Genomic DNA, 26,665 nt, shown 5'->3' on the forward strand with positions numbered 1-26,665 from the left:
TTGCATTTATGGAAAAGTCCTACTTCCTATCATTATTATGTCATTGAATATCCAGTTAGCAGTGTGAGCAGATAGAGCATTGGAGGTGTGAAAAAAAACACGAAAAACATTAAAATACATCAGTAAAAGTTGTCAATCAATTTGTGGAAAGTGCTTGAAAAAAATTAAAGGTTAGTGATTATCCGTTTTGGTGTTCTCTAAAGTTGGCCCATGGTATAATGCTCCCAGGATTTACAAAATGAAAGTCACTGACCATCTGGATCTGGAATCCTTACGAGATCCAGCATTTGATCTTGTAATGTCAGTCTATAAAATCTGTACTTCTTCACTATAGAAATTATTGCATGCCACTAGTATATCCTATCACTTTCTGATAGATTGTCCAGGAGGCCTACAGAGAAATAAGAAACGGGAAACTATCTTGGAAGAGTTGACAGAACTCCATAAAGTTCCAGACAGTAGTGCTACTAGAAAATTTTTATTGTGTGGTGACTCGAGGATGCCTCACAAGTTTTTTTAAAACCTTCAACCTTCAAGAACGAACTGCTCCTCTGCCTCATGGCTTCTTGGAGGCGGCACTCTCCTGCTTGATTGACAGTTCGGTCCATGGCATCGTCGTACCATTGATCTTCAGAGCAGAGCTTGCAAGCTGTTTTGGAAAGAGATTTTAAGTAGTAAGATCCTTGAGTTAGAGACCAACCACCACTGATAGATTACAGAGGTGGCCATTAACCTAGACAAACAAACACACAAATTCCCCTGGTTGTTGAGGATTTCTAACAAGTAGTTACTATTTTTACAAGCAATTTACAATTGTAGCCATTTATCATTATGAGAATTACCCTTTAATGGGGCGTGGAAGAGATAAACGGGGTTGCATGTATGACAATGAGTAGATGTGATTGAATTCCCTGTAGAATGGCTTTCATTAAAGTTGACCTAGGGACCCCATTGACTATAATAATTATTAAAATGGGCCGTTTTGGGTTTCGTTAGGTTTGCACTTATAGAAAAAGCCCAGAATTTTTTCTAACATTCTAAAAAAAACCAAGAGATCCTAGACTGACCCCATAATGATCAAAGGGTCCCTCTGCTTCCATTTATGCAATGGATCAGTTTTTTTTCTACATTAATTCCGTTTGTCAAAAAAAGGGACAGATGTCACAAGAACCATTAATGTTAAGGTATATCCAAAATATCAAGTAAAAAAAAATAAATAAAATAAAGCTGAAAACCAAAGTAAATATGTCTTTCTATCCGGTGACGTCCTCGTTCACTTAAGACTGGCTCTTCTGCATTGTGTAGAGAGTAAACTGCAGACAAGTTTTAGCATCTTCTTGGATTACTGGGCTGAAGCATTATTGTGACTTTCACCTTTCTCAAATCCATCTCTAATCTCATAATAACCATATCATCTTCAGCGAAAACTTCAGCTCGGCTCTCCAGGAATTTGCCAATGGCTTTGCAGCACCTTCCCCCATTCTCGAGTGTACGCACATGTAATGTCTTGCTGAGATTAGAAAGTGACCAGGATCATTTAAAAATTGATACTCTCCATCCCCGAGTAATGTATATATTTGTCATATCTCCTGGAATGTTCTTTTCTTGTAATATAAGGGCACATTAGGACAGAATTGTTCCATCCGAGCCTGTACGAACACGTCAGAATCCCCAGCGTGTTCCTTGCTGCAGACAACTCTCCCCCTTTCCTGCACTTAATCTGCTCTTTTGGGGGTCCTTGACATCTTTTCGCCCACAGGTAATAGCAAAATAACTTTAGTTATTTAGTTTATCAAAAGGCGCCTCGCCCCTAACTTTATATATCCACTCCTGCCCCAGGTGTCGGCAGATTCACTCCAGGTTTGGGACCATGTGATTAGAACTGTGTTTGAAGGAGACAGGCTACATATATATTTTAATAGGTATGCCAGCCCCCTTATTTTGTAATAAAGAATGGGGATGGCGAAGTCATTAAAATGAGCATTCAGCTAGCCTCGTTCTCAGTCACAATTAATGCATAGACAGGAGGGGGCTGGCTTAGACAATAAAACGAGCATCTAGCCCCTTTCTTTGGTACTATTGACATATAGACAGAAGGGGGGCTGGCTTAGTCAAAAAAATGAGCAGTCAGCTAGCCCCCTTTCTTTGCTGCAATTGATGTATAGACAGAAGGGGCTGGCATAGTCAATAAAACAAGCAGTCAGCTAGTCCCCTTCTCTGTCACAATTGACGTACAGACAAAAGGGGCTGGCTTAGTCAACAAAATGGGAAGTCAGCTAGCCCCCTTCTCTGTCACAATTGATGTATAGACAGAAGGGGCTGGGTTAGTCAACAAAACGAGCAGTCAGCTAGCCCCCTTCTCTGTCAGAATTGATGTATAGACAGAAGGGGCTGGGTTAGCCAACAAAACGAGCAGTCAGCTAGTCCCCTTCTCTGTCACAATTGACGTACAGACAGAAGGGGGCTGGCTTAGCTATTGAAACGAGCAATCAGCTAGCCTTCCTTTTCCGTCACAGTTGACACATAGACAGAAGGTGCTGGCTTAGTCAATAAAATGAGCAGTCAGCTATCCCCTTTCTCTGTCACAGCCAATGTATAGACAGCAAAGGGGGCTGGCTTAGCTAGTGAACTTTGCAGTCAGCAAACCCCCTTCACCCTCAGCACTGATGACATGGTGACAGAGAAAACGCTGCGCTGTGTTGAGCAGAACTTGAATTGCCGGGACCTGCACCTTAAACATATAGTCACATAATATCACTTTTTAGAACTATAAGTACCAGTAACTTGTATATGTTGCAATAAGCATATTGAACTAGAAACCCCTTCAAACATGTTCCTATTTGATGCTGTACTGACATAAAATGCTGAAAAAAAGGGTTAATGAAACCAGCTCACCATTGAGGCTCAAGGCGTGCGGGAGCAAGGGATTCTGTTATGACCAAAGTGTAGTCATCCAAAAGAAAAGGGTAAATCCAGCTCCTTAAAAATGCAACATTTTTATTGGAAGAAGTTAAAAACGGATTCCATACCTCAAAGGTGGATCGACAACGCGTTTCGAACACAATCCGATGTATTGGATTGATTACGTTAATGATGCTCTGCATTTCAGCTTAATGTCATCCACTCCGCTCGCATAAGAATCGAAACGCGGGTGCGGAAAAGATGAAGAACAAGATTTCTCCATTGTGCGAGTCCACAAAAATCGGACCGCGCTCAAAAAATTCTGTTGACCAGTCAGTCAATAAAAGTTTTGTTATAATAATAGCCATTATAAATATAAAATGATAAATTAATAAATGGCTACCATAACCTAAACACCCGTCCTCGTTGCCTACGCCTAGACTTTATGGGGATTGTCAATGCCATGCTGTTTACTAAAGCTGAACTTCAGGTTTCGCCTTGTACCTTGTCCAACATTGATACATACATTATACTGAATTCTTACATGTTCACGTGTCTTATGTCTCACTCTGACATTGACTCATCTGGGAAATATGAATAATGGTTTTATATTAATATAAAATATCCATTTATAAATATATTAAAGAGAACCTGTTATAAAATAATAATAAATATTATTGATGCATTAGCAAAATTTACAACGTTTCTTCACCAAAGTAAAGAAATATTTTTCTTATGCTGATCTATATAAAGTGTAACAAGTGGTTTCTCGAAATTCAACACAAAATGCCACTTTTACTACTGCAGCCTCGGAATTATTCAACCCCCGAAAAAGAAATGCCCATTAAGAGCGCACATTTGTAAATCAGGGGTTGTCTACTGGAATGATGAAAGGTTTTATTAGTTTTAGGGTTGATAAGGGGTTTGTTGACTTTTGCATGTTATAAATAGGTGAATAAAATAAGTGAAGAGAGTGGTCCAAAAAGTTAAGAGATCATAGTCTTGTACATATAAGGAAAGAGATCTAAAAGACACAAGTGAACATTAAAAAGGAGAACTTGCTTACACGACCTGCATGTGACAGAAAGAGGAAGCTATTACTGGCTGCCTGGAGATTTCTGAGGAGACAGGTGAAAAAAAAACCTTCGGATAACTGCAAAAGACCTGGAGTAAGATCTGGTGGCAGAACTCACTGAGGTTTCAATAAAGATTCATACAGTTGTCCGAGAAACTGGATCCAAGCACAGACTGTCCGTGGGTCTCCCTTCCCGAGCTTGACAACATTTTGGGCATTGATGACGCTTTTGAGTTCAAGTCGTGAAACCTGTGGACAGTCTGTGCATTGCAGTCGGACCAAATTTCATTGACATCTGCATGATCCCTAAGGTGCATACAAAATGCTAAAGGTTTTCATTCTCGGACTTCAAGACTTACACCTCGTCTGACTTAAAAACACAAGAAAGTGTTCTCCAATATGCTCAAAACCATGTAAATATAGGACCCCAACATTTCTGTGACTTACGAGATAAAACAAAACTGAAACATTTTGGGACTATGGATCAATGATTTGCCTGATAATTACTAATAAAATATATACTGAAAATAAACCCTGCCTACAGTGAAGAATGACGGTGGCTCTGTGATGTCCTAGGGTACTGGAAACTTGCAGAATGTGGAGGGCTAGATAGATTCAATCAAGTATCAGGAGAAAACATCATGTCTTCTGTGAGAAGCCAAAGCTAGGGCGTCATTGGAATGTCAAACAAGACAATAATCCTAAAGACTTGGTTTCAGAAGTCCTGGAAAATTCTGCAATGGCCATCACAGTCACCTGATTTCAACTGAATAAAAAATATTTGATGGGATTTGATGCTCATGGCTAACATGCAAACCTCAGATATGAGTGAACTGGGGGCCATTGTCCATGCTAAATGGGTTAAAGGGAACCTGTCAGCAGGGTTGTGCATAGTAACCTACACACAGTGTCAGGTCAGCGCCGTTTTACTGATTGCAATGATACCTTGATTGATGAAATCCATCTTGCTGTTGCTTCTTAATCTTTATTTTGAGTTTTGTGTTATTGATATGCTCCTATCCTAAGGTGGGATTGGTGTATGTGGTGCTCTAATTACAGTAAGTATTCATAATGCAGACTGCGGACAGGTCACTGATCCCTCATTGACCTGCCCCTAGTTTGCATAATGAATACCATCACATACTGAATATAAAAGAAAGCTTCTGCAGGCAAGAGCCAGCTGTGGCACCTGCACTGCAGCATAATCGCAAGGTTACTGTGCACTTAATAATCCCGTTTGAAGATTTACTTGAGCGAGGAAAAAAAAAGTAATTTTGAATATGGCACCCGGGGCACCTGCGCAGTAGAAACTATAGGTTTGTATAGCGATCCGATAGCTGCTGTTGCACTGGCATCGGCGGTGCCATCTTGCTGGAGAAGAAAAAAATGTCCTCCACCAAGATGGCGCTGCCTGCGCATGCGCAATAGCAACTGTTGGCGATCTCCGCGCTGCTACTGCACCGGCAAATCATCCTGAATCTTCGTGGGACAGATATGGATTTTCTTCACAATGGACATGTGAGGAATATGGTTGTTTATTACTTTTATTCTTTTACAGGGGACATAGGCTTCAATCATTTAGGTGTAAAGGTGAGTATAACTGCTGTTTTATTTTTTTTTTCAAATAAAGGAGTTTGTGTCATTATTTCACTTAAAGGATTTTATTCTGCATGTGTTTTTTTTACAGCCTAACTATGGGGTTAGTAATGGGGGTGTCTATTACCTCACTTGCCATTGCACCAGGGCAAGTGTGAAGAGACTGGCAAAGTGCCAAAGTTAGCGCATCTAAAAGATGCATCTTTTCTGAGGCAGTTGCGGGCTGCTATTTTTTGGCTGGGGGGTGTTAGGGTGGGCAGAACACATTAAATAAATTATAATAATGATGTTCGTTCGCCACCTGGGGTCCGCCGTGCAGAGATGATAAACTGCATCTAAAAGGACAATAGCGAGACTTGCAGCTAGTTTAACAGACTTGCACCGAGTTAACGTCACTCAGTGGAGAAGCACGTGGCTGTGCCAATCGCACACAGCAACGGAAAGATGTCCTGCAGCAGAGCTGTGTTATAGGCACACAGCCGCAGAGTGATTAGATGCTAACAAGAATCTTGTTGACTTCACAGGAGTTTGATATTTCACTGAAGCAAGGGAACCGGTAGTGGACTCCAATCACACACAGAACTCCTCTCCGGAGGGGCTGGAATTCTAAAGGCACTAGCGCCTGCCCTGAATTCATACACACAAGCTCCTCTCCAGATAAGCCGGAATTCTAAAGGCACTGAGCCTGCCCTGAGTTCATACAGCAGAGTCCATACTACCATAGGGTTCCACACACACCAAACGTGAATGATCTTAGCAACCGACAGGCGTGCCAAGGATCCTTTTATAGTTTCTGTCAATCTGATAGGACCCGGAGACAGACCAGGACCTGAGCATGTGATGGACAACCACCAACGAGAAGTCGACCCAAGAGCATGCGCAAAAGAGCAAAATCTGGACTTTGTCTCAGAAATAGTTGCACGCCGCTGAGTATTGCCAGTTACTATAGCTGAACCAAGAGAGGCAGCAGTAACCAAGCGCACAGCCCAGATCTGAGAAAGATGCTGAGCCGATGTCTTTGCTCAGCAGCATTCACTGCGGTCGAGACAGAATAGGGTACCACAGGAGAAGACAAGGCTTGGGATACATCCTGTGCAGAGGAAGAATCCCGGCGTGTAACATTATCCCCCTCTTAGTGCCCCCCCTATGAGCCTTGCCACGCTTGAAGGCAGCAATAAGCTGGGGGGCATGAATGTGCTCAACCGGCTCCCAGGTCATATCCTCTGGCCAATGACCCTTCCAGTCCACTAAATAAAATTTTTTGCCGCGTACCACATTGGAACCGACAATTGCTTTCACCTCAAAATCGTCCGAGGACGCACCCGAAGTCTCCGCAGATGACTCAGAAAACCGGGACATGTGAATGGGTTTCAAGAGGGACACGTGAAAGGTGTCGGTGATATTCAGGCATGGCGGAAGGGACAGGCGATACACCACTGGATTAACCTGCTCCAGGACTTTGAAAGGACATAGATAATGGGGAGCAAACTTAGTGGACTCTACGCGCAGCTTGATATTACGAGCTGAGAGCCACACCAAGTCGCCAGTCGCGAAGACAGGAGCGGGGCGGTGACGACCGTAATTGAGGAGGAACTGAGTCTGCCCTGTTGAATCGGCAACCGCGTTATTAAGGGCAAACTTTGCCCACAGCAGTAAGGATGACCAGTCGTCATGCCTGGCAGAGATAAAATGCTGTAGATATGTGACCAGGGTCTGATTGGCTCTCTCCACCAATCCATTTGTCTCAGGATGATACGCTGAAGAGAAGTTAAGCTCAATACTGAGCAGCCTACAGAGCTCTCTCCAGAACTGAGAAGCGAACTGGGGACCCCGGCCACTGACTATTTTGTCAGGCATCCCGTGAAGATGGAAGATGTGCTTCACGAATATTGCGGCCAAAGCCCGTGTGTTGTGAATTTGGATTCTGGGCTCCCCCGGTGGCTACTGGTGGAATTGAACTGGTGTCTTCATCTTCTCTGTTCACCTGTTCCCATCAAGATGTGGGAGTCGCTATATAACCTTGCTGCTCTGTTAGTTGCTTGCCGGTCAACAATGTTATCAGAAGCCTCTCTGTGCTTGTTCCTGCTCCTAGACAACTACTAGATAAGTTGGACTCTTGTCCATGTTTGTTTTTGCATTTTGGTTCCAGTTCACAGCTGTAGTTTCGTTACTGTGTCTGGAAAGCTCTTGTGAACAGGAATTGCCACTCTGGTGTTATGAGTTAATGCCAGAGTTTTAAAGTAATTTCTGGATGGTGTTTTGATTAGGGTTTTTAGCTGACCATGAAAGTGTCCTTTCTGTCTTCTGCTATGTAGTAAGTGGACCTCAAATTTGCTAAACCTATTTTCATACTACGTTTGTTATTTCATCTTAATTCACCGCCAATACATGTGGGGGGCCTCTGTCTCCTTTTGGGGTATTTCTCTAGAGGTGAGCTAGGACTAATATTTTCCTCTGCTAGCATTATTTAGTCCTCCGGCTGGTGCTGGGCATCTAGAATCAACGTAGGCATGCTACCCGGCCACTGCTAGTTGTGCGTTAGGTTTAGTTCATGGTCAGCTCAGTTTCCATCTTCCAAGAGCTAGTTCCTATATATGCTTATGCTATGATCTCTTGCCATTGAGATCATGACAGTTTGACCGGCCCACTAAAGGGTTAAAATCCTTGGCTGAGAAAGGAGAGAAATAAGTAGTCTGCTGAAATTTTTTTTTTTTTTTTTCTCTCCTTTGAATGGCTCTGTGTCCACCTGTTTGTAATGGATCTTCAGAGTGTAACTGCAGGTTTGAATAATCTCGCCACGAAGGTACAAAATTTGCAAGATTTTGTTTGTCATGCACCTGTATCTGAGCCGAGAATTCCTTTGCCGGAATTTTTCTCGGGGAATAGATCTGGGTTTCAGAATTTTCGAAATAATTGCAAATTATTTTTGTCCCTGAAATCTCGCTCTGCCGGAGACCCTGCACAGCAGGTCAGGATTGTGATTTCCTTGCTCCGGGGCGACCCTCAAGACTGGGCTTTTTCATTGACACCAGGGGATCCTGCGTTGCTCAATGTGGATGCGTTTTTTCTGGCCTTGGGGTTGCTTTATGACGAACCTCATTTGGAGCTTCAGGCAGAAAAAACTTTGATGTCCCTATCTCAGGGGCAAGATGAAGCGGAAATTTACTGCCAAAGATTCCGTAAATGGTCTGTGCTTACTCAGTGGAATGAGTGCGCCCTGGCGGCGACTTTCAGAGAGGGTCTCTCTGATGCCATTAAGGATGTTATGGTGGGGTTCCCTGTGCCTGCGGGTCTGAATGAGTCCATGACAATGGCTATTCAGATCGATAGGCGTTTGCGGGAGCGCAAACCAGTGCACCATCTGGCGGTGTCCACTGAGAAATCGCCAGAGAGTATGCAGTGTGATAGAATTCTGTCCCGAAGCGAGCGGCAGAATTTTAGACGGAAAAATGGGTTGTGTTTCTATTGTGGTGATTCTACTCATGTTATATCAGCATGCTCTAAGCGCACTAAAAAACTTGGTAAATCTGTTTCCATTTGCACCTTACCGTCTAAGTTTATTCTATCTGTGACCCTGATTTGCTCTTTGTCATCTATTACCACGGACGCCTATGTCGACTCTGGCGCCGCTTTGAGTCTTATGGATTGGTCCTTTGCCAAACGCTGTGGGTATGATTTAGAGCCTTTGGAGACTCCTATTCCTCTGAAGGGGATTGACTCCACCCCATTGGCTAATAATAAACCACAATACTGGACACAAGTAACTATGCGTATTAATCCGGGTCACCAGGAGATTATTCGCTTTCTGGTGCTGTATAATCTACATGATGATTTGGTGCTAGGATTGCCTTGGCTCCAATCTCACAACCCAGTCCTCGACTGGAGAGCTATGTCTGTGTTGAGCTGGGGATGTAAGGGGGCTCATGGGGATGTACCTGTGGTTTCCATTTCATCATCTATTCCCTCTGAAATTCCTGAGTTCCTGTCTGACTATCGTGACGTCTTTGAAGAATCCAAGCTTGGTTCGTTACCTCCGCACCGAGAGTGCGATTGTGCCATAGATTTAATCCCGGGTAGTAAATACCCAAAGGGTCGTTTATTTAATCTGTCTGTGCCTGAACATGCTGCTATGCGAGAATATATAAAGGAGTCCTTGGAAAAGGGACATATTCGTCCATCGTCATCTCCCTTAGGAGCCGGTTTTTTCTTTGTGTCAAAAAAAGACGGCTCTTTGAGACCATGTATTGATTATCGGCTTTTGAATAAAATCACTGTTAAATATCAATACCCATTGCCGTTGCTGACTGATTTGTTTGCTCGCATAAAGGGGGCCAAGTGGTTCTCTAAGATTGACCTTCGTGGGGCGTATAATTTGGTGCGAATCAGGCAGGGGGATGAGTGGAAAACCGCATTTAATACGCCCGAGGGCCACTTTGAGTATTTAGTGATGCCTTTTGGTCTTTCTAATGCTCCGTCAGTTTTCCAGTCCTTTATGCATGATATTTTTCGCGATTATTTGGATAAATTTATGATTGTGTATCTGGATGATATTCTGATTTTTTCGGATGACTGGGACTCTCATGTCCAGCAAGTCAGGAGGGTTTTTCAGGTTTTGCGGTCTAATTCTTTGTGTGTGAAGGGTTCTAAGTGTGTTTTTGGGGTACAGAGGATTTCCTTTTTGGGATATATTTTTTCCCCCTCTTCCATTGAAATGGATCCTGTCAAGGTTCAAGCTATTTGTGATTGGACGCAGCCCTCTTCTCTTAAGAGTCTTCAGAAATTTTTGGGCTTTGCTAACTTTTATCGTCGATTTATTGCTGGTTTTTCGGATATTGCTAAGCCATTGACCGATTTGACTAAGAAGGGTGCTGATGTTGCTGATTGGTCCCCTGATGCTGTGGAGGCCTTTCGGGAGCTTAAGCGCCGTTTTTCCTCTGCCCCTGTGTTGCGTCAGCCTGATGTTGCTCTACCTTTTCAGGTTGAGGTCGACGCTTCTGAGATCGGAGCTGGGGCAGTGTTGTCGCAGAAAAGTTCTGACTGCTCCGTGATGAGGCCTTGTGCCTTCTTTTCCCGTAAATTTTCGCCCGCTGAGCGGAATTATGATGTTGGGAATCGGGAGCTTTTGGCCATGAAGTGGGCTTTTGAGGAGTGGCGCCATTGGCTTGAGGGGGCCAGACATCAGGTGGTGGTATTGACTGACCACAAAAATTTGATTTATCTTGAGACCGCCAGGCGCCTGAATCCTAGACAGGCGCGCTGGTTATTATTTTTCTCTCGGTTTAATTTTGTGGTGTCATACCTACCGGGTTCTAAGAATGTTAAGGCGGATGCCCTTTCTAGGAGTTTTGAGCCTGACTCACCTGGTAATTCTGAGCCCACAGGTATCCTTAAGGATGGAGTGGTATTGTCAGCCGTTTCTCCAGACCTGCGGCGGGCCTTGCAGGAGTTTCAGGCGGATAGACCTGATCGTTGCCCACCTGATAAACTGTTTGTTCCTGATGATTGGACCAGTAGAGTCATCTCTGAGGTTCATTCTTCTGCGTTGGCAGGTCATCCTGGCATTTTTGGTACCAGGGATTTGGTGGCAAGGTCCTTCTGGTGGCCTTCCCTGTCACGAGATGTGCGAGGCTTTGTGCAGTCTTGTGACGTTTGTGCTCGGGCCAAGCCTTGTTGTTCTCGGGCTAGTGGATTGTTGTTGCCCTTGCCTATTCCTAAGAGGCCTTGGACGCACATCTCGATGGATTTTATTTCAGATCTGCCTGTTTCTCAGAAGATGTCTGTCATCTGGGTGGTGTGTGACCGTTTCTCTAAGATGGTCCATTTGGTTCCTCTGCCCAAGTTGCCTTCTTCTTCCGAGTTGGTTCCTCTGTTTTTTCAAAATGTTGTTCGTTTGCATGGTATTCCTGAGAATATCGTTTCTGACAGAGGGACCCAATTCGTGTCTAGATTTTGGCGGGCATTCTGTGCTAGGATGGGCATAGATTTATCTTTTTCGTCCGCTTTCCATCCTCAGACGAATGGCCAGACCGAGCGGATTAATCAGACCCTGGAGACATATCTGAGGTGTTTTGTGTCTGCTGACCAGGATGATTGGGTTGCTTTTTTGCCATTGGCGGAGTTCGCTCTCAATAATCGGGCCAGCTCTGCCACTTTGGTGTCCCCGTTTTTCTGTAATTCGGGGTTTCATCCTCGATTTTCCTCTGGTCAGGTGGAATCTTCGGATTGTCCTGGAGTGGATGCTGTGGTGGAGAGATTGCATCAGATCTGGGGGCAGGTGGTGGACAATTTGAGGTTGTCCCAGGAGAAGACTCAGCTTTTTGCCAACCGCCACCGTCGTGTTGGTCCTCGGCTTTGTGTTGGGGATTTGGTGTGGTTGTCTTCTCGTTTTGTCCCTATGAGGGTCTCTTCTCCTAAGTTTAAGCCTCGGTTCATTGGCCCGTATAAGATATTGGAGATTCTTAACCCTGTTTCCTTCCGTTTGGACCTCCCTGCATCCTTTTCTATTCATAACGTTTTTCATCGGTCATTATTGCGCAGGTATGAGGTACCGGTTGTGCCTTCCGTTGAGCCTCCTGCTCCGGTGTTGGTTGAGGGTGAGTTGGAGTACGTTGTGGAGAAAATCTTAGACTCTCGTGTTTCCAGACGGAGACTCCAGTATCTGGTCAAGTGGAAGGGATACGGCCAGGAGGATAATTCTTGGGTGAATGCATCTGATGTTCATGCCTCTGATCTGGTTTGTGCCTTTCATAGGGCCCATCCTGGTCGCCCTGGTGGTTCTGGTGAGGGTTCGGTGCCCCCTCCTTGAGGGGGGGGTACTGTTGTGAATTTGGATTCTGGGCTCCCCCGGTGGCTACTGGTGGAATTGAACTGGTGTCTTCATCTTCTCTGTTCACCTGTTCCCATCAAGATGTGGGAGTCGCTATATAACCTTGCTGCTCTGTTAGTTGCTTGCCGGTCAACAATGTTATCAGAAGCCTCTCTGTGCTTGTTCCTGCTCCTAGACAACTACTAGATAAGTTGGACTCTTGTCCATGTTTGTTTTTGCATTTTGGTTCCAGTTCACAGCTGTAGTTTCGTTACTGTGTCTGGAAAGCTCTTGTGAACAGGAATTGCCACTCTGGTGTTATGAGTTAATGCCAGAGTTTTAAAGTAATTTCTGGATGGTGTTTTGATTAGGGTTTTTAGCTGACCATGAAAGTGTCCTTTCTGTCTTCTGCTATGTAGTAAGTGGACCTCAAATTTGCTAAACCTATTTTCATACTACGTTTGTTATTTCATCTTAATTCACCGCCAATACATGTGGGGGGCCTCTGTCTCCTTTTGGGGTATTTCTCTAGAGGTGAGCTAGGACTAATATTTTCCTCTGCTAGCATTATTTAGTCCTCCGGCTGGTGCTGGGCATCTAGAATCAACGTAGGCATGCTACCCGGCCACTGCTAGTTGTGCGTTAGGTTTAGTTCATGGTCAGCTCAGTTTCCATCTTCCAAGAGCTAGTTCCTATATATGCTTATGCTATGATCTCTTGCCATTGAGATCATGACACCCGTGCCGACGGCATGCACGGAAGGGGAACTAGATGTTCCATCTTGGAAAAATGGTTAGCGACTACCCAGATGACAGTATTGTAACGGGATTTGGGTAAGCCCACAACAAAGTCGATCCCAACCATCTCCCAGCACCTATCTCCCACAGGCAGAGGATGTAACAAGCCTGCAGTTCTCTGCCGAGAAGGCCGATTCAGGGCACAAGAAACACACGCCAGAACAGAGTCCCTTATGTCACGCGCCATCCGCGGCCACCAATATGACCTCGCAAGGAGCTCAGTAGTCCTCTTGGTCCCGAAGTGCACTCCCAACTTAGATGCATGGGCCCACAAGAGAATCTTCGGAACGCAGGTTTGGTGGTACAAGTGTCTTGGTAACAGGCATCGACTCAAGCGAAACCAGAGCCACCGTTCGCAGACTCTCCGAAGGGATAATTAGCCGTGGTGCATCCCCCTCCTCAAAGGACACTACGGGATGGGATAAGGCGTCAGCCCATAAATTCTTCTCCCCTGATAGGAAGTGTATGGTAAATTTGAATCGGGAGAAGAATAGAGATCACCTGGCCTGGCGAGAATTTAGTCGTTGAGCCGTCTACAAACAAACAGATTTTTATGGTCCGTATACACCTGAAAGGGATGCCGAGCTCCTTCCAGAAGGTATCTCCATTTGGTGAAAGCCAACTTCATGGCTAGTAGCTCCCTGTCCCCAATAGAATAATTCTTCTCCGCTGGTGAGAAGGACTTAGAAAAGAAGAAGCAGGGCTGTTTCCGACCGTGAGCATCCTTCTGATACAACACAGCCTCAGCACCGACGGAAGAAGCATCCACCTCCAGGATGAAGGGCTTATCCACGTCTGGCCAATGTAATACAGGAGCCCTAGTGAAGTGGGATTTTATGGAGGCAAAGGCCTCCGAAACCTCTTTGGACCATGACTTAGGGTTAGCTCCCTTCTTGGTGAGAGCTACCAAGGGAGCTGCGAGGGTAGAGTAGTGGGGAATAAACTGGCGGTAGTAATTAATAAACCCCAGAAAGCGCTGCACCGCTTTAAGGGAATGGGGCTCCTGCCAGTTCAACACCGATTCTACCTTTGAAAAAGCAACGCGAAACGCGCGTTAGGGGGCACTCAGGGTCCCAGGCAACCACCATTTTCACCATGGGTAAGGAATTTTGTATTACATCTGTATTATAACTGCACCATAATTGGCCCCTTTTTTATGTATATGGTAGATATATGTCCACTTGGACACCAGCATAATACAATTAATTATTTATTCATACCATACCTTATGTGCCAGTATGGGTGCTTATTTATGCTTATATTTATACCATGGTATTTTTTACTCTTTTTTGCCTGTGACTCGGATGTTTTCGTACTAGGGTCTCCCTTTTTTTCTTTGATTGTACTTTTTGTAATTTTTTTTGACTACTTTATGTCTTTTATACAAGTTATGGTAATAAAATATTCATTTTAAATTTCGTATAGAACTCCTTTTTTTGTTTGGTATTGATTCTCCGGAGTATACGCTATTGTCCTCTTATACATACATGGGTAGAGGTAATTATCTATCTATACCTGCACACTTAGTGTGTGGGTTCCGTGTTGTTTCTGTGGGTGTGTTTTCACCGATTCTACCCTGGCAGTATCCATAGCCAACCCCTTGGCTGAGATGATAGTGTAACACCCAAGGGTCCTGGTTGTTACAGTGGCATCGCTTTCCTCACGGGGAGAGTAATGTCACGCTTGGAAGTGAAGGAAGGTCTTCTCTATCAATTCAACACAAGCATACAACATCTTCACACTCCAGGCCAGAAGGGGGAGCTCTGATCCAGCTTATGGGTGGCTCCCCTATATATATATTCTGGTCTGGAGGGAAAGTCAGACAGTCTGTCAGAGAGACAGAGGAGAAAGCAGTCAGACAGTAAGTGTCGGAAAGACTGAAGGGGCCGTGCAGCCAATAGGGTGCTGCAGCTCCTGGAGAAAGAGAACTCAGAGAGAAGAACGCATTGTAGTGAGCGTGCAGGAGAGCGAGGCAAAGGAGAGGGATCAACTGGGGAGAATAGCTGCGACTGAGCTACCTCCTTGCAGGGTGCAGACACCGGTAGCCAGAAGACCAAGGTTGTGTCAGACTCCATGTGGCACAGCAGAAACCGGCAGAGCAGCTGATTTCACTTCGCCTTTTCAACCTTAACACCTGAACACACAGTAACACATAGAGCCCAGGTTGTGATAGAGATCCTGTAAAAAGGCTTGAGTTACCTGTCATGCAGGTATTGTCCTACCCTTTAAGGAGGACAGTGTCAGGACTCTGAACATTTTTTACCTTTTGTGCATTACTGCCCTTTTCCAACATGGCATCTTTGGTCTCATGTGCACTTGTCTTCCTGCTATAAAACTACACCCCAGCCTTCAGTCTGTGCTAGATTATTCTGCTTTGCATCCAGCTCCTGATTACTCCCTGGCCTTGCACCTGCACCTGCTCCTGTGAACCTGTGTTGGAGATCCTGCCACTCTGCTCTGAGTTCCTGCTGCATACACCAGTGTTCAGTAATCCTCCTTCATCTGCTGCTCATGTTACTTCCATCTGCATTTGCTGGACATGTAAGCTGTTTCTGCTCTGCAAAACCTGAGACTATTAACCAGGCCTCCCTGGTTGAGCTAAGATATGCCTAATAGCATATCTATCTGTGTCTGGACTAAGTCAAGGATCTATTCGTGTCTAGTTTCCTCAAGAATAACTGTGCTTCATAGACTTTCTGTTTGTTTGCATCTACCTCTGAAGTTTCCTATTGACTGCTAGGCTGCGTTTGTTGTTTGCACCAGGTGTTGTGGACTTGGGTTTCTCTCTGCACCTGCTTGAATCACCGTGTGATAATATAAACTTTACCACTTATAAAACTGTGTCCTGTTGTCTTGTTCCACGCAAAGAGTCTCCTGAATTATCCCCTATAATTATTACAGAGAGAGAACAAGTGAGGACTTTGTGTGAGGCCTAAGGCAGCAAAGGACTACACCACCACGCTAGTAGGAAGGCTTCTAACTCCACCTGGTGAGGGGGACTCTGAACTCGCTTCCAAGCCGGCCGGACCCTGCCGGTACCTGTGTTCTGGTGCCCTGGACTGTGGCTGCCTGAAGTCTTCAGTAAACCAGGTAAAGAGACCGCAAACCTGTGTCCTCCATTTCTTACTGCAGCACTCACCATCTCCATCTACACACCGGGAGCCCTGGGGACCCAACTTCACCTGTGGGAAGTTATACCATATTAGTTGCCATAACATCACCCCAGAGGACCCCTTTAAGCAGCGTCGGTCCCCTCTGACCGAATACCACAGGCGTCACGAACAAACTTTATTCACAAAACCCCTTTAAAGACTTATCCCTTTTACATGAGTGCCATGGGACATGGACCGGGTCGCCGCCATCGTGACACATCCCTTTAAGTACCGGACCTGGTACCGAGTACACCACGGCCCTGGTGGGCATTCCAATATAGCCAAGGAATGGTAAGGACTCCTGCTCAAAGAGAAACTTCTCAAGTTTGGCATAGAGAGAGTTGGCACGCAAGAGTTCAAAAACTCTGGAAACGTCCCTATGATAAGCATCCAGATCGGGAGAGAAAATAAAAATGTCATCCAAGTAGATGACTACTGAGGTGGATAACATCTCCCGAAAGATGTCATTGACGAAGTCATGGATACGGCTGGAGCATTACAAAGACCAAATGGCATTAGCAAGTTTTCATAATGCCCGGCCTGAGTATTAAACGCCGTCTTCCATTTTGTCACCCTCTCGAATGCATATTAGATTATAGGTGCCCCGCAGATTTAGTAAATATCTTCGCACTCCGTAGTCTGTCAAAAAGCTTGGAGATAAGTGGCAGAGGATATTTATTTTTAATGGTGAAGGCATTCAGAGCCCTATAATCTATACAAGGACGGAGTTACCCGTTCTTCTTCTGGATGAAGAAGAACCCAGCCCCAGCAGGAGACACCGATTTCCTAATAAATCCCCTTGCCAGATGCTCCTTTATATACGCCGACATCACCTCAGTCTCTGGGAGCGACAAAGGGTATACACGCCCCTGGTATGAGGTCAATCGGACAATCATAGGGATGACAGGGAGGGAGAATCTCCATGGCTTTTTTTTAGAAAATACGTCCGCATACTGACAGTAATACTTGGGCAGCGAGGTCAGATCTGCGGGAACCTCGGACGACCCAACCTGTACTTGGGCCTTGAGACACTGTCCCTGGCGTGCCCTACTTTATCCCTGTATACTTCCTGTAGCCCAATAAATATGAGGTGAATGGTGACGCAACCAGGGCATACCCAGCAACATCTCATCAATATGACTAGCAAGGAGATTAACTCCTGATGTTTAGGAGAAAGCTCGAGGGAAAGGAGAATGGTTTGATGGGTGATCTGATAGGGTAACGCCAATTCATTAACCACTCAGATGGTAACAGGCTTAGAGAGCATAACAAGAGGTATTGTGTGCCGTAGGGCAAGGGAAGAGGATATAAAATTACCCTCTGTCCTGGAATCCACGCAAGCCTCTGCAGAGAGAGAGACCGATTCATAGGACAGTGTTACGCTAAATGTAATTTTGACGGACAAGCCCGACGAATTTGAAGCGCCCCCTCCAATTGTCACTAGAGACGGCCGTTCCCTCTGACGCCTGGCATGCCTGTTGGTGACATAACCAGCCTGTTCACTGATAGGACAAGTTAGTGAGGAACGAACGGGACGAGCCTTAACCTCAGTCCGACAACCCACCAGAGGTTCACCGGTCCAAGTAGGAGACCCAAAAGGATTGGCAAAACTTGGTGCCAGCCGAATCCTTTGCCTACACTGGACTCGTTCCAACCTTTGCTTGGCATACCGAAGGTCAATACGAGTGGAAATAGATATTAAATCCTCCAGTGCAGTGGGAATCTCTCTCATGGCCAGAGCATCCTTACCATGGTCTGCAAAGCCCCTCCAGAACACCGGAACCAAGATCTTATCTGGCCACTCCAGTTCAGAAGCTATCAGCTGGAACTGGATAGCAAACTGGCTGGCCAGTAAAGAGCCCTGCATCAGGTTCAGGAGCTGGAGTGCGGCATCATGGGTAACCTGGGGACCCAGAAAGACCTGTTTCAGGGTGCTTAAAAACCCAGAGGCACTCCGAACCACCAGGTCCTTACATTCCGATAATGGCGTAGCCCACTCCAACGCCCTGTCCGTTAAAAGGGACACCACAAATCCCACTTTGGCCCTCTCACAAGAGAAATGTGAACTGAGTAGCTCTAGCTGGATTGAGCACTGGTTCACGAATCCCCTGCAAGCCCTGCTATCCCCAGAAAACTTTTCGGGGAGTGGGAAATGTGACAAACCCGGTACAGAAGCCACAGCTGAAACAGTGGTAGTGGCTTCGCTGGCTAGCTGTGCCACTGCTGCTGATGAATCCACAGCTGAGATTGCTCGCTCTAAAACAGACAACCTGCTCTCCAGCTGCTGGAAACTCCGCAGAAGCTGCTGCTTGTCTGCCACTGCTAGCGCTAAGATACTGTTAGGTTGGGCAGAACACAATAAATAAATTATAATAATGAAGTGCGTTTGCCACCCGGGGTCCACCGTGCAGAGATGATAAACTGCAGCTAAAAGGATGATGGCAAGACTTGCAGCTAGCGTAACAGACTCGCACGGAGTTAACGTCACTCAGTGGAGAAGCACGTGGCTGTGCCAATTGCACACAGCGATGGAAAGATGCTCTGCAGCAGAGCTGTTATAGGCACACAGCCGCAGAGTGATACACTAACACGAACCCTGTTGACTTCACAGGAGTTTGATATTTCACTGAAGCGAGGGAACCGGTAGTGGACTCCAATCACACACAGAACTCCTCTCCGGAGGAGCTGGAATTCTAAAGCCACTAGCGCTTGCCCTGAATTCATACACACAAGCTCCTCTCCGGATAAGCCGGAATTCTAAAGGCACTGCGCCTGCCCTGAGCTCATACAGCAAAGTCCATACTACCGTGGGGTTCCACACACACACCAAATGTGAATGATCTTAGCACACCATGTTATGTTAGGGCTAGCGGAACGCACCTAATGAATGTATATATTTTATTAGGATAGATGCGTTCGCAGCCCGGGGTCCACCGTGCAGGAGAACCTGCTGCTAGCGAATAGCGGAACTAAATGGCGGTGTTAGCTAACTCTGTTACTTCACAGAGCAGCCGCGAACTCAAAGCACTGTGCCCTGTTAGACTCCACAGAGGCACAGGCTAACTGTCCAAACAAGAACAGTCAGTGGTCTTGCATGCACACGAAACTCCTCGCCGGAGGTGCCAGCATTCTAGGGGCTTATTTCGGCCAGGTCCCTGAACACACAAGCATACAAACTCCTCGCCGGAGGTGCCAGCATTCTAGGGGCTTATTTCAGCTGGGTCCCTGAACTCACTCATACAAGACCACACTGGCGCAAAGTACATAAATGAAAGCAATACTAGCGCATGGCTGTGCGGCCATGCGAGCCTTAAATAGTTGCAGCACGTACAGGACCTTCCAAGAAAGACCAATGAGAGGCTGCCACAGAGTGTGAGCACCTACAGGACCTTAGCTGCAGTGTCTGATCATGTGACCCTCGATCTCCACTGAGAGATCTTACTCTGGGCATGCTCAGAACGAGAAAAGCAGGACTTAGTCCCAAAAGCGTCCGCTCGCTGCTGCCCAGCACTGACTTCAATGGCAGAAGCAGGAAAAGCAGCAGCAACTCTCTGTACAGAGTCAGACTGAGCGAGACGCTGGGACTGACATCTCCGCTGAGCAGACTCCACTGCGGCAGGAGAAGAATGGGAGACCGCAGCGGAGATGGCCCGAGATTCCCCCTGTGAAGAGATGGGAACTCGACCCCTAACATGGCCCCCCCCTCCTTGGGCCTCGCTACGCTCGAAGGCAGCAATGAGCTGCGGAGCCTGAATGCGCTCAGCAGGCTCCCAGGACCGTAACACTTCCAGTCCACCAAATAAAATTTTTTGCCCGAACCACCTTGCACCCCAAAATAATGTTCACCTTGTAATCGTCCGTAGATGAACCCGATGTCCCGGCAGATGACTTGGAAAACTGGGACATGTATACAGGTTTCAAGAGGGACACATGAAAGGTGTTGGTGATACCCAGGCGTGACGGAAGGGCTAAACGATAGACCACAGGGTTAACCTGTTCGAGGACCTTGAAAGGGCCCAAGTAGCGAGGTGCAAACTTAGTGGACTCAACTCGCAGCCTAATGTTACGGGCGGAAAGCCACACTAAGTTGCCGGGGGCAAAAGTCAGAGCGGGGCGCCGATGTGCATTGGCGGAGTACCTCATTTTCTCCTTGGAGGCTTGAATGGCATCCTGAGTGCGGTCCCAAATATCCCGTGCTTCCACAGCCCAGTCTGCCACCCTGGAGTCGGCAGAAGACACGGGCATAGGCACAGGTACCCGCGGATGCTGACCATAGTTGAGGAGGAATGGGGTTTGTCCAGTGGAGTCGGCAACCGCATTGTTCAGTGCAAACTCTGCCCACGGTAGCAGGGATGCCCAGTCATCCTGCCTGGCTGAGACAAAATGTCACAGATATGTGACCAAGGTCTGATTGGCCCTCTCTACCAATCCATTCGTCTCGGGATGATATGCAGAAGAGAGATTTAACTCAATGCTGAGAAGACGACAAAGCTCTCTCCAGAACCGAGATGCAAACTGGGGACCCCGGTCACTGACAATCTTGTCTGGCATACCGTGTAGGCGAAAGATGTGCTTTATGAGCAACGCTGCCAAGGCCCTTGCCGAAGGTAACCGCGGAAGCGGCACCAAATGCACCATTTTGGAGAAATGATCGGTGATAACCCAAATGATGGTACAGCCCTGAGACTTGGGCAAACCCACCACAAAGTCCATCCCGACCATCTCCAAGGGCCTGTCTGCCACCGGCAATGGATAGAGTAACCCAGCTGGCCGTTGTCGAGGAGACTTATTTTTGGCGCAGGAGACATGCCACAATATAATCACTGACATCACGGACCATATGTGGCCACTAATACGTCCCCGCCAACAGCTCAGATGTCCTTTTTGACCCAAAATGTCCACCCACCCTGGACGAATGAGCCCACGAGAGAACCTCTGGTCGCAAATTGGATGGTACAAAAGTCTTGCCCGGAGGCACAGACTCTAGCGAAACCGGAGCTACGGTTCTCAGGCTCTCAGTGGGGACAATAAGCCGAGGCTCCTCTTCCTCCTCCACAGATGACACAACGGAGCGAGAGAGAGCATCGGCACGAATGTTCTTCTCCCCAGAGAGAAAATGGAGGGTGAAATGGAACCGGGAGAAGAACAAGGACCATCTAGCCTGGCGAGAATTTAATCGCTGGGCAGTCTGCAGATACACCAAATTTTTATGGTCTGCGAAGACTTGGAAAGGAAAACGAGCTCCCTCCAAGAGATGTCTCCACTCTGAGAAGGCCAACTTCATGGCCAGCAACTCCCTGTCCCCGATGGAATAATTCCTCTCTGCTGGTGAGAAGGTCTTTGAAAAGAAGAAGCAAGGATGCTTCCGACCTTGAGCATCTTTTTGGAAGAGGACTGCTCCAGCACCAACAGATGAGGCATCCACCTCCATGATAAATGGTTTGTCTACATCGGGGCGATGTAGGATGGGAGCGCTAGCGAAGTGTGACTTTATGGAATTAAAGGCCTTGGAGACCTCCTCAGACCACAATTTGGGATTTGCTCCCTTCTTGGTAAGGGCAACCAAGGGAGCTACCAACGTTGAGAAGTGTGGAATGAACTGTCGATAGTAGTTAATGAACCCCATAAAGCGCTGCACCGCTTTAAGAGAATGGGGTTCCTGCCAGTCCATCACAGCCTGTAGCTTGACAGGATCCATAGCCAAACCCTGGGCAGAGATGATATAACCAAGAAATGGCAAGGACTCCTGCTCAAACACACACTTCTCCAACTTGGCATAGAGGGAGTTTGCCCGTAAGAGGTCAAAGACTTTGCGAACATCTCTCCGATGGGAGTCGATATCTGGAGAGTAGATGAGAATATCATCCAGATAGACTACGACTGAGGTGGTGAGCATATCCCGGAAGATGTCGTTCACAAAGTCTTGGAAAACGGCTGGGGCATTACAGAGCCCGAAGGGCATCACCAAATACTCATAGTGCCCATCCCTGGTGTTAAAAGCCATCTTCCATTCGTCCCCCTCACGGATGCGAATCAGGTTGTAAGCACCCCGCAGATCTAATTTTGTAAATACCCTTGCTCCCCGTAGCCTATCAAAAAGCTCAGATATCAGGGGTAATGGGTATTTGTTCTTAACGGTGATGGCGTTAAGACCCCTGTAGTCTATACATGGACGCAGTTCCCCATTCTTCTTCTGAACAAAAAAGAACCCAGCCCCAGCAGGCGACACTGACTTCCTGATGAACCCTCTTGGCAGATTTTCTTGGATGTACTGAGACATAGCCTCCGTCTCTGGGAGAGATAACGGATAAACTCGACCCCGGGGAGGCTCAGCACCAGGCAAGAGATCAATAGGACAGTCAAAGGGGTGGTGAGGCGGAAGGGTCTCCGCCGCCTTTTTGGAGAACACGTCCGCATGAGACCAGTATTGTTTGGGGAGAGAGGATAGATCTGCGGGTAACCTCTGTAGTAGCAACCTGAACGCACTCCCTTTGACACCTACCCTCACAAGACTCACCCCATCCCAAAATTCTGCCTGAAGACCACTCGATATGTGGAGAGTGGTACCGTAACCAAGGTATCCCCAACATGACCTCATCAATACCCTCAGGTATGACGAGCAGAGATATTGCCTCCTGATGGGATGGCGACATGGACAGAGTAAAAGGAATGGTCTGGTGAGTTATCTGTGAAGGCAGTGTCGACCCATTCACCACTCGTACCGTAACTGGTTGTGCTAGCATAACCAGGGGTATTGCGTGACGTTGGGCAAAGGCAGAAGACATGAAATTGCCCTCCGCCCCAGAATCCACTCAGAGCTCTACTGAGTGGGAAGATGAGCCAATAATAATTGTCCCCTTAAAGGACAATTTTGAGGCAAACGTCGCCGTATCTAGAGTACCTCCACCGACTACCACTAGAGGCTGATGTCTCCTCGACCGCTGGGGACATCTGGTGGCAAGATGTCCAGACTGCTGGCAAACATGACAGACCTTGGATGCCCAAGAGGTCCGGGACTTAGAATCCGCTCGTGACACCTCCCTGGCCTCATGTGACTCAGGAACCAGGACCGGAGATTCCAGAGGTCTGGCGAAGGTGGGAGCCAGCCGAAACCTCTGCCTACACTGGGCTCGCTCTAACCTCTGTTATGATCCTTAGTGGCTGAGGATCACAGAATGAACTAGCTAAGTTACTGAACATAGAACGAGCTCTAGGGAGGTGGTAACTGGACTGACCGCAAAACCTGATCCTAACAAACACACTAAAGGTAGCCGGTGAACGTGCCTAAATTCCTGGACGTCTCGACGCAGCCTGAGAAACTTGCTACCCCTATAGAGAAAGTAAGACCTCACTTGCCTCAGAGAAATGACCCCAAAGATATAGGAAGCCCCCAACAAATAATAACGGTGAGGTAAGGGGAAAATACAAAACGTAGAAATGAAAACAGATTCAGCAAATGAGGCCCACTAATACTAGATAGCAGAAGACAGGCAGGGAACTGTGCGGTCAGTAAAAAATCCTATACAAAATATCCACGCTGAGAATACAAGAACCCCCACACCAACTAACGTTGTGAGGGGAGAAACTCAGCCCCCTAGAGCTACCAGCAAGCAAGGAAATCACATATTAGCAAGCTGGACAAGGACAAATAAATAACCAAGAAATATATTGAACACTGATGAGCAAAAAATAACCAAACAGAAACTTAGCTTCTCTTGGCGAGACTGATAACGAAGGGATTCAGGAGAGATCAAAATAGCACTGAATACATCGACAGCAGGCAACCACTGAAAGTCCAGGTGAGCTAAAATAGGAAACCAGCTAACAGATAACGAGACAGCTGAACCAGCCTTAGACCTGCAGAATGACACAAAGAGCCACCAGAGGGAGCCCAAAGACAGCACTCACACAGTACCACTTGTGACCACAAGAGGGAGCCCAAAAACAGAGTTCACAACAGTACACCCCCCTTGAGGAGGGGTCACCAAACCCTCATCAAAACCCCCAGGGCGATCAGGATGAGCCACATGGAAGGCACGAACCAAATCGGCCGCATGAACATCAGAGGCGACAACCCAGGAATTATCCTCCTGACCATAGCCCTTCCACTTAACCAAATACTGAAGCCTCCGTCTAGAAACACGAGAATCCAAGATCTTCTCCACTACGTACTCCAATTCGCCCTCAACCAGCACCAGGGCAGGGGGCTCAACAGAAAGAACCACAGGCACCACATACCTCCGCAACAAAGACCTATGGAACACGTTATGAATGGCAAACGACGCTGGGAGGTCCAAATGAAATGACACCAGGTTAAGGATTTCCAAAATCTTATAAGGACCGATGAAGCGAGGCTTGAATTTAGGAGAGGAGACCTTCATAGGAACATACCGAGAAGACAGCCATACCAAATCCCCAACACGAAGTCGGGGACCCACACCGCGACGGCGGTTGGCAAAGCGCTGAGCCTTCTCCTGTGACAACTTCAAATTGTACACCACATGGTTCCAAATCTGCTGCAACCTATCCACCACAGAATCCACCCCAGGACAGTCAGAAGGCTCGACCTGACCCGAGGAGAAACGAGGATGAAAACCAGAATTGCAGAAAAAAGGCGAAACCAAAGTAGCAGAACTAGCCCGATTATTAAGGGCAAACTCGGCCAATGGCAAAAAAGTCACCCAATCATCCTGATCAGCAGAAACAAAACATCTTAAATAAGTTTCCAAAGTCTGATTAGTTCGCTCGGTTTGGCCATTCGTCTGAGGATGGAAGGCCGACGAAAAAGACAAATCAATGCCCATCTTAGCACAAAAAATCCGCCAAAATCTGGACACAAACTGGGATCCTCTGTCAGACACAATATTTTCAGGGATGCCATGCAAGCGAACCACATTCTGAAAAAATAGAGGAACCAAATTGGAGGAGGAAGGCAACTTAGGCAAGGGCACCAAATGGACCATTTTGGAAAAACGATCACACACCACCCAGATGACAGACATTCTCTGAGAGACTGGAAGATCCGAAATAAAATCCATGGAAATGTGCGTCCAAGGCCTCTTCGGGACAGGCAAAGGCAAAAGCAAACCGCTGGCACGAGAACAGCAAGGGTTAGCCCGAGCACAAATCCCACAGGACTGCACAAAGGAACGCACATCCCGCGACAAGGAAGGCCACCAGAAGGACCTAGCCACCAAAACTCTGGTACCAAAAATCCCAGGATGGCCTGCCAACACCGAAGAATGAACCTCGGAAATAACTCTGCTGGTCCATCTATCTGGGACAAACAGTCTCTCTGGTGGGCAACGGTCAGGTCTATCCGCCTGAAATTTCTGCAGCACTCGTCACAAATCTGGGGAAATGGCAGACAAAATCACTCCCTCTCTGAGGATACCAGCCGGCTCTGAAACTCCCGGAGACTCAGGCACAAAACTCCTAGAAAGAGCATCAGCCTTCACGTTCTTCGAACCAGGCAGGTACGAGACCACGAAATCAAAACGGGAGAAAAACAACGACCAACGAGCCTGTCTAGGATTCAGCTGCTTGGCAGACTCGAGATAAATCAGATTTTTGTGATCAGTCAAGACCACCACACGATGCTTAGCTCCCTCGAGCCAATGTCGCCACTCCTCAAATGCCCACTTCATAGCCAACAACTCCCGATTACCAACATCATAATTCCGCTCGGCAGGCGAAAACTTTCTTGAAAAGAAAGCACAAGGTTTCATCACAGAGCAATCAGAGCTTCTCTGCGACAAAACAGCCCCTGCTCCAATCTCAGAAGCATCAACCTCGACCTGAAAAGGAAGAGAGACATCAGGCTGACACAAAACTGGAGCCGAAGAAAACCGGCGCTTCAGCTCCCGAAAGGCTTCCACGGCCGCAGGAGACCAATTAGTCACATCAGAACCCTTCTTGGTCAAATCCGTCAAGGGTTTACCATGCCAGAAAAATTAGCAATGAAGCGACGGTAAAAATTAGCAAAACCCAAGAACTTCTGAAGACTCTTAACAGATGTAGGCTGAGTCCAGTCATGAATAGCCTGGACCTTGACTGGGTCCATCTCAATAGTAGAAGGAGAAAAAATATAACCCAAAAAGGAAACCTTCTGTACTCCGAAGAGACATTTTGAGCCCTTCACAAATAAGGCATTAGCACGCAGGACCTGAAATAACATCCTGACCTGCTTCACATGGGACTCCCAGTCCTCAGAAAAGACCAAAATGTCATCCAGATACACAATCATAAATTTATCCAGATATTCTCGGAAGATGTCATGCATGAAGGACTGGAACACAGAAGGAGCATTAGAGAGTCCAAAAGGCATCACCAAGTACTC

General features: G+C 46.8%; 1 long non-coding RNA gene across 1 annotated transcript in view; it reads right to left on the bottom strand.

The window, feature by feature from the left end:
* Positions 1–530: 530 nt before the first annotated feature.
* Positions 531–26,665, bottom strand: part of LOC143809730 (uncharacterized) — a 139,445-nt gene continuing 113,310 nt past the window's right edge. The window contains exon 4 of the long non-coding RNA XR_013222420.1: positions 531–649. This is a non-coding gene — a long non-coding RNA (uncharacterized LOC143809730). The remainder of the gene's footprint in view (positions 650–26,665) is intronic.

Source organism: Ranitomeya variabilis, chromosome 2 (assembly GCF_051348905.1).
Source record: "Ranitomeya variabilis isolate aRanVar5 chromosome 2, aRanVar5.hap1, whole genome shotgun sequence".
NCBI classification, from domain to species: domain Eukaryota; kingdom Metazoa; phylum Chordata; class Amphibia; order Anura; family Dendrobatidae; genus Ranitomeya; species Ranitomeya variabilis.